This window comes from Oxyura jamaicensis, chromosome 3 (assembly GCF_011077185.1).
Source record: "Oxyura jamaicensis isolate SHBP4307 breed ruddy duck chromosome 3, BPBGC_Ojam_1.0, whole genome shotgun sequence".
NCBI classification, from domain to species: Eukaryota; Metazoa; Chordata; class Aves; order Anseriformes; family Anatidae; genus Oxyura; species Oxyura jamaicensis.
In genome coordinates, this window is record NC_048895.1 from 55,828,897 (window position 1) to 55,836,753 (window position 7,857).

The window sequence follows — 7,857 nt, forward strand, 5'->3', positions numbered from 1 at the left end:
GCCCTGCGCGCCGCTGCCGCCCGGCCTCCCGGCGCCCCCGGCCGGGGCGGAGCGGAGCGGGGCGGCCGCGCCGGTGCCCGCTGGGGCCGGGGAGGGCGGCAGCGGCCCCGGGGAGGCGGTGGGGGGGGACGGGGACGGGGACGACACCGCTGCCGGGGTGTCGGGGCCCGGCGGGCAGGTGAAGGGACGGAGGGGAGCGGCCCCGGGAAGGAAGGGGTGGGTGTGGGAGAGCTGTGGTGGGTGCCCCGGTGACCGCCTGTTGGGTAAAAAATAAAATCCGGCCGTAATTACGGTTTTTAATTAATAAAAGGGACGGGGGAGCTGGGGCTGTCGGCCCTACACCAACACTTCATGTAGAGCGAAGCGCGGGGCCGCTGTCTGTAACCTGCGGAGTGGCTGGCACTGTGTTGGGTTTGGGCCCTCGGCCTTGCCCATGGCTCTCTTGGATCTCCACATTGGTCTTGCGGCATCTGAGCAGGCCGTCAGACCTGGTCCTCTTCCTTTAGTCCAAGAGAAAACAGAAAAAGTGACAGGGCACTAAAAAAATACCTCACAGGCATGAAATCAAGTCCGAGATGGTGCCTGTGGAGGTGAGCACCCATGCGGTGTGAGGGATCACCATGGCAGGCTGTGCGCAAGGGCAAGGTCAGTGTTTGTCAGCTGAGGTTTGATGGGGAAGGCAGACTGATGACAGGAGCAACTGAGGGGGTCCTGTGCTTGGGCTTCTGCACCCTGAAAAGGAAAGGGTCTTAACGTGCTTGGTTGCGAGGTACACATTAAGTTGCTCCACCATATGGAAAAGTTGTTACAAAAATACGCAGTGATGCCTGAGCTTGGATAGACAAACGTCTTCTATAAATACCGTCTCCATACAAATACCATCTCCATACATCTGTCTTCTGAAATAAATACTTGAACAATAAAAATTTGAATCAATGACTGTGCAATGTGTTCCCTACTTTTCTTCATTACATAATGAGTAGATCTTCATCTTGCATGCCTCTTAATCTGGTATCCGCTGCGTTCAAGTTCTGCTAAAACGAAGGACCATTTGGGAGAACGTGCTAGATGAAATTAGGACAGTTTAAGACCCCTGCTTCTGCAGAAGAATTGATAATTCAGGCTTGGTCAAATAATCCACTGGGAGCATGGAGCACAAATTTCCCACCAGATCATTCAGGCTATTTTACCAATCAGTTTTGAGCCACAAGCAAGCACAAGTCAGACCCTCTGTGGTATGTATTAAAATATGCCTTACAGTCTCACAGGCTAAAGTGGTTTGGTTTCACTGAAATCTTAAGGTCCAGTGTAAGAGGTAACTGGATGAAATGTAATGGTCTGCAATACAACAGGAGACTGTGCTAATAGCATCAGTGTGCCCCAGTGCAAGCGGAGCAGCACCACTGCTGCTGAGAACCCAATGCCCGAGCTGCCTGTGTTGAAGGAGGTTTTGCTTCAGGCTAGCTCTTACCTGCACCTGTGGACTGAGTGTTCATTGGGGGTCAGAGAGCATTAAGTAAACCCCTGAAGCACATTTTTTTTTTTTTTTTTCCAAAAGGAACCCAGCTTGCTTTGTGATGGATGTTATTTTACAAACAAAAGCGCGGTATAAGTCCAGATGATCAGGAGATTTACTGCTGAAGTACGCTCTTGATCTGAACTGTAGTGCTGCTGCAGAGGCACCCTCAGTGTGTGAGCCTTGCTGCACTGCAGTTCTGTAAGCTCTTAGAGGCAAGTAACTGTGCGGAGCTCTACAGCATGACTGATCACGGACATACACATGCACACACTTGTGTCTTGAGATCTGCCTCTGACATGAAGAATTTGGGGCAGCCTTAGGAGGTCTGTCCTCTATTTCTCTAGGTGCACCTCTGTGTCACTGATACAGTACCACAGACATGAATACTCGCTGAACACATCTTGAAAAATGCCATTCCTGTTTTGCCTTTTAGTCACATGCTTTTAAACATACTCCAGGGTTTGTGCATCCTTAAAACTTTTTTAAAAAGAAAAAAAAAAACCTGCTCAGGGTTTTTGGAGCCCCGTTTTGAATGCTCTTCAGTTCTACTCTCCAATCTTCCTTAGAAATCTCAGCAAAACTCGCAGAAAATCCTAACCTCACACGAAGAAAAACTTCACTCGGTCTTGTAATCCAAGGTGAAAGTCTAAACGAAGCAGAATGTATAAACACTTTTGTTCCCTATTTTTTTTTTCTTCAGTCATGAAAATCTCAAGGCCCAGCCAAGCTTCTTCCTGGTCAAAGACTCTTCTTTATTAAGCATTTCTAGACCTCTGAAAGGAAACTGAATTCCTTTGTGGGTGGGCTGTTTGTGCCTGTGTCCTTTTTAAAGAAATATCTGTTGAATCTCTGGACAGTATTATAATAAGGACTAATTAGATTGTAGGCTGCCATTAGCCTTTATGTACTACTCCAGAGTTTATACTCCCTCTCTATTGAAAGCGAAGCGGCAAGGTCTTTTGTGGCTGTGGTTGAAATGGGTTTGCAGTGGATTTTATTCTCCTGTGAGATTTGGTCTTATTGTTTTTCAGCAAAGTAAAAATGAGTAATTTACTAATTTGCCCTTTCTGTTACATGAGTGCAACTTTTCTGTATTTTGTAATATCTTTAGATCTCAGGTTTTTGATTATATACTTAAGTATACTTAAGGTAGACTATAAACGCGTAAAATATGATATTCAGCACCAAGCTGTGATTTTTTTCAGGTAAATTGTCAATTTTTCCAATTGTAAATTGTGAAAAGCCTCAACTGAATTTTCCAAAGTCACATACTGTAAGTTTGTTTGAAAGTGAGAGTTTGACTTGGATCATGCTTGTCATTCAGAAGAGATGGAAAATGGGTTTAGAAAGGAGAGAGAGTCAGAAGCGCTGGTATATCTGTGATGGGAGATGTTAAGAAACACTAGCTACTACAGGGAATAAGAAGCAAGATGTCCACAAATATGTCACAGAACTGAGTGGAAAACAAACAAACAAACAAACAAACAACACCCGAAAAATGGGTTTCCTATCCACTTTTTAATAGGAAGTGCATAGCATGATATTTTTACTGTTTGGTGCTTTGGCAGAATAGCATGTAACATCTAGCAAGTGAGAATGCTTGTGTGGGTATTTATTTATTTGTTTGTTTGTTTTCTTTTTTAAATGAACAACATTTGAATTTCTGAGCAGCATTGTATTTTGTATTAAGGAAAACATTGGTGAATGATCTTTTAGAGATGGTTTGAAACTTCTGGGTCTCCTTTGCCTTCTCTTACGCAATTGCTTTAGATGGAAATGTGCTGTTCACAAGGAATTATGCCACAAGCAGTTGCCTCTAAAGAATAATACACAGTAATGCATGCTTGAACTCATAGGAAATTGGTAAGTGCTGCCTCATCACAGTGTGTTCTTGGCAATGCACTTGATACTGCAATTCTAATACTTGAGGCAGAGTGTACAAACTGTGCCAAGGTAAGTGTACTTGGATGTGTGGGAGTGTGAGTCCCACAGAAGCAGAGATGCAAAAATTAAGCTTTCTTTCAATGGATATAAGTGAAATTACTGGCAACACTGCAAGTTAAAGATCAACAGGCAATTTCTGAAAATAAAATAGCTTGCCTTTGTCTAAGACAGAGGAGCCTTTAGAAATGTTCTAAGATTGTATGTATGTATTTAGTATATGGCTCTTCACTCAGGACAACAGTCACTAAGGTAGTAAATGACCCCATGTATCAAACGATTATTTCAGCTCCAAATCCTTGGTAAACACTGCTATAACTGAGACCACCGTTAATATCACTAATAAAATTCAGTCAAGTTTTTATTCCTTCATTCCCTGTTTTTACTTTCCTAAATTAGGGAAATTTACTTTGGACAGATATAAATGAAAAAAAATGAGGGATAGATTAAAAAGGGAATAAAATTGAAAGAACACATTTGTGTGAGGTCTAAAGTGCAGTGTGTTCAATAACACTTCTGGAGCTATTTGATGACTGAAAATATTGTTGCTAATTTTGTTTTAAGTCTAGGTTTAAGAATGGCAGTGAAGCTACTAATAGAACATTTTGTACTGGCTAGTCTACAGTATACATCTATCTCTTCTTAATAGTGGGAAGTAGAGCTGGAGTAGGGACAACCAGGAGATCAGTGGAACAGAGTTTGGGGGAGCTGGAAATTCATTCATCCCCTCTGCAAGTTAATCTTTGTTTTATCCTGTAAGACCATGAACTTTCTTGCTATAAATGAGAGACAAGCAGATAAAATTTGCTACATTCAGCCTCGTGGGAAATTCTCTACAAGTGCTTGAAATAACCATAATCCTTGCTTTCCTGAATGACAGTACAGTTCCACAATACACATAAACCACTGCAGAGGACACAATGGAATAAGAGATACATAATGGGTGTTTACAAAGAAAAGCTACTACTTCATATCCTTGAGAATATTTTGGCTGCCCCAGGTCCCAATCCCAAATGTCAAATTCACTAATTGAATGGATGAATCATAGAATCATTAAGGTTGGAAGAGACCGCCAAGATCATCTGGTCCAACCATCCCCCTACCACCGATGTCACCCACTAAACCATGTTCCTACGCACCAAGTCCAACCTTTCCTTAAACTCCCCCAGGGACGGTGACTCCACCACCTCTCTGGGCAAACCTGTTCCAACGCCTGACTGCTCTTTCTGAGAAAAAAATGTCTTCTGATTTCCAGCCTAAACTTCCCCTGGTATAACTTGAAGCCATTCCCTCTAGTCCTTCACTAGTTATCTGCGAGAAGAGGCCGACCCCCAGCTCCCCACACTTTCCTTTCAGGTACCTGTAGTGAGCAATAAGGCCTCCCCTGAGCCTCCTCTCCAGACTAAACACCCCCAGTTCCCTCAGCCGCTCCTCACAGGACTTGTGTTCCAGGCTCTTCACCAGCCTCACTGCCCTTCTCTGGACACGCTCCAGAGCCTCTTGTAGTGAGGGGCCCAAAGCTGAACGCAGTACTCGAGGTGCGGCCTCACCAGAGCAGAGTAAAGGGGGATGATCACCTCCCTGGTCCTGCTGGGTACACTGTTCCTGATACAAGCCAGGATGTTGTTGGCCTTCTTGGCCACCTGGGCACACTGCCGGCTCATGTTCAGGTGAGTATCGACCAACAAGCCCAAATCCTTTTCCTCTGCACAGCTTTCCGGCCACTCTGCCTCAAGCCTGTAGCACTGCATGGGGTTGTTGTGACCAAAGCACAGGACCTGGCACTTAGCTCATGTAACTTGAACCACACTTTGCCATCATTTTCTGTTTACAGGAGGAACACGCTTGTATATGCTTCACAGATTCATCATGAAGAGAAAGCAGTTTAAGGAGAAGCAAAGGAGTATTATTACCAGGTTTAACAGTATGTGGATAAAGTCCAATAGAATAAACTAGGAGAGGATGAATTGGGATGTCATTTGTGCAAGTATTCGCAGAGATAAATAGGATACCTTTGAAAACCTTTAGGTGCCTTTTTTGACTAAACTATCTAGTAAATCTGACTAGTTACTATAGTAATTGGCAATTGCTAGGGATAATTAAAAACACACAAGATTTCAATCTATTTATTTATTTATTTCAAAAATGTTTATGTGAATGTAGGTGCCAGAATGTCTATGTGAATGTCCAGAAATGCTGGTTCTGGACACTACACACAAAACAGCCTATTTTCAAGCATCTTCAAGTCTTGCATGTACTTATGCAGCCACTAACCTAGCAGCTTTATCGTTTATGAGCAGTACAGGTGGCACACTGGGATTCAGAAACCAATCTAAATCCTTGGAAGACTACATTTAATTTTGACTGGTTTAGATTAATCACAAAACTGGCCTTTCTCTTCATGTTTTCTGAACCTAAACAGTCCAAAGTTTGAGCATGTTTTTATTTGGGGTAGATTTTTTTTCTCGTCATATAAGAGAGATCTTTCTATCAAAGTAAATAATATCATGAACATTTAGAGCAACAATTAGAGAGAGGGATCTTTAAAAATTTCAGGCATTCCTGGTGGAAGCTGGGGAATTTCCATATTTTTCACTTTGTCACTGAAAACCTATCCAAGTGTGTCTATTATCCTAGTAAAGGATTCATTATGGCTCAACAGCATTCTGCCTATTAAAGAACTGAATAGAGTACGATGGATTCAGACAGAAGACATCCACACTTTTCCTTCTTCCAAGACCAACACAGCTAGTTAAAACCTTATTAAATGTAATATAATGATGTTTCTTCTCTTGGGACTTACTTGCTTGTAACAAAGGTAGGGTGTATTGCAGGGGAATGCAAACAACTAACATTCGGTAGTAGTATAAATTTCAATTGGTTACCTAAATCTCTATGAACTGTATCATCTTTACGTAAGTCAACTTTTTAAGATAATTAATATAATGGGAATGCTTAACTGCTGTGTCTTTTCCACTTATCCAGTATAGTTCTTCTATCTTTTATGAATAAGTTAGCATGCCTAAATAAACGTGTATTTTATCAAAATTAGTTTATAGATAGTTTTCTAATTCAACTAACCATCCAAATATGTGTTCAGTTTTAACACCATCAGTGGATCTGAGGTGAAAATTTGACCCTTCTTCTGAATTTAATGATAAAGCTTCCAGTGATAATGATAGATGATCAAACTAGTGCTTGTGTAACTTATTTATTCGAGGCCAGTGTTCCAGCATCAGTGAAAGTTTCAAGCCGATGTGTAGAGTGTAGTTTCTATGCTATAACTGGTACTCAGTACACTTTGAGTAACATAATTTTTCTCTCAGTATGAGCAGATATTCTTAGTATTCACAAATGTGCCAGTAAGCCAAAAGGGGGGAAAAAAATGAGCAGAATAAACAAAAAGCAGCTAAAAAAAAAAAAAAAATGTGCATGCAAATTGAAGTATTCTATGGTGGCAGGAAGTGATTGCATCCTAAGTCCTCTACCTTTTTCACAGGTTTTGTGTTATTCTCTAAACTCTAAAATTATAACAATGGATCAAATAACTTTCATAAAAACAAAACAAAATCCACTGTTATTAGGCTGAACAGATATACCATGTAGACCTTGCTACTATTTGCTATTTTTCAATTAATTCATTAAGATCATCTCTCATTTTTTAATTTTCAGTAATCAGTGTCACTCTGTTATGAAAGCACCTCTGCAGTCTAGACGGTACATACTCATTTATGTGATAAATAATGGATAAACACTGAGTGTGCCATTAGCCGTTAATGCAGTAGATTGATTCCCTGCAGCACATACTCTCTGTCCTTGTTTTAGCACTTATGCCACCTGTCTCTTGCACTTACTGCATGATGCCTCAATAATGCGAATGGGGTTCCCTGATCATTCTTAATTTAGCTCATTTTTATTACCTCATAAATAGATTGGCACTGATATGACAGATGTGCAAATCAGAAGGTGCCTCACTACTACATTTATGATTGCTATTACTGCTCTATCCAATGGTTTTAGTACAATACAGATTACTTGTGGATAACCAGATAAAATCAGAGGACCTTTTTTCTTTTCACAGATTTCCATTTTAACATATTGCTACTGCTTTGCCTGATGGACAAGGACTAGCTATTAAAAAGCTCTGTTCCCATTTCCTTAAGATACAGGAATGGGGATTCAAAGTGAATTAAAACAAGCTCAATATCAGAAAGATACCAGGACAGATTGGCATTCAACCAAGATTTTGAAGGAACTCAAATGCGAAATTGCAGAATTGCTGACCAAGGTGCTTCACCAGTTATAGAAGTGGCCACTGTACCAGATCGCCAACATAACTTCCATCTGCCAAAAGGGCTCTTAAAGAGATGTGGGGAACTACAGACCAACGAAGGACT

General features: G+C 41.4%; 1 protein-coding gene across 1 annotated transcript in view; it reads right to left on the reverse strand.

Annotated features, from left to right (window-relative positions):
* AIG1 (androgen induced 1) overlaps positions 1-118 on the reverse strand; it is a 123,231-nt gene extending 123,113 nt beyond the window's left edge. Inside the window, exon 1 of the mRNA XM_035322934.1 lies at positions 100-118. The gene's annotated coding sequence lies outside the window, so the exon portion shown is untranslated. The remainder of the gene's footprint in view (positions 1-99) is intronic.
* Positions 119-7,857: the final 7,739 nt, after the last annotated feature.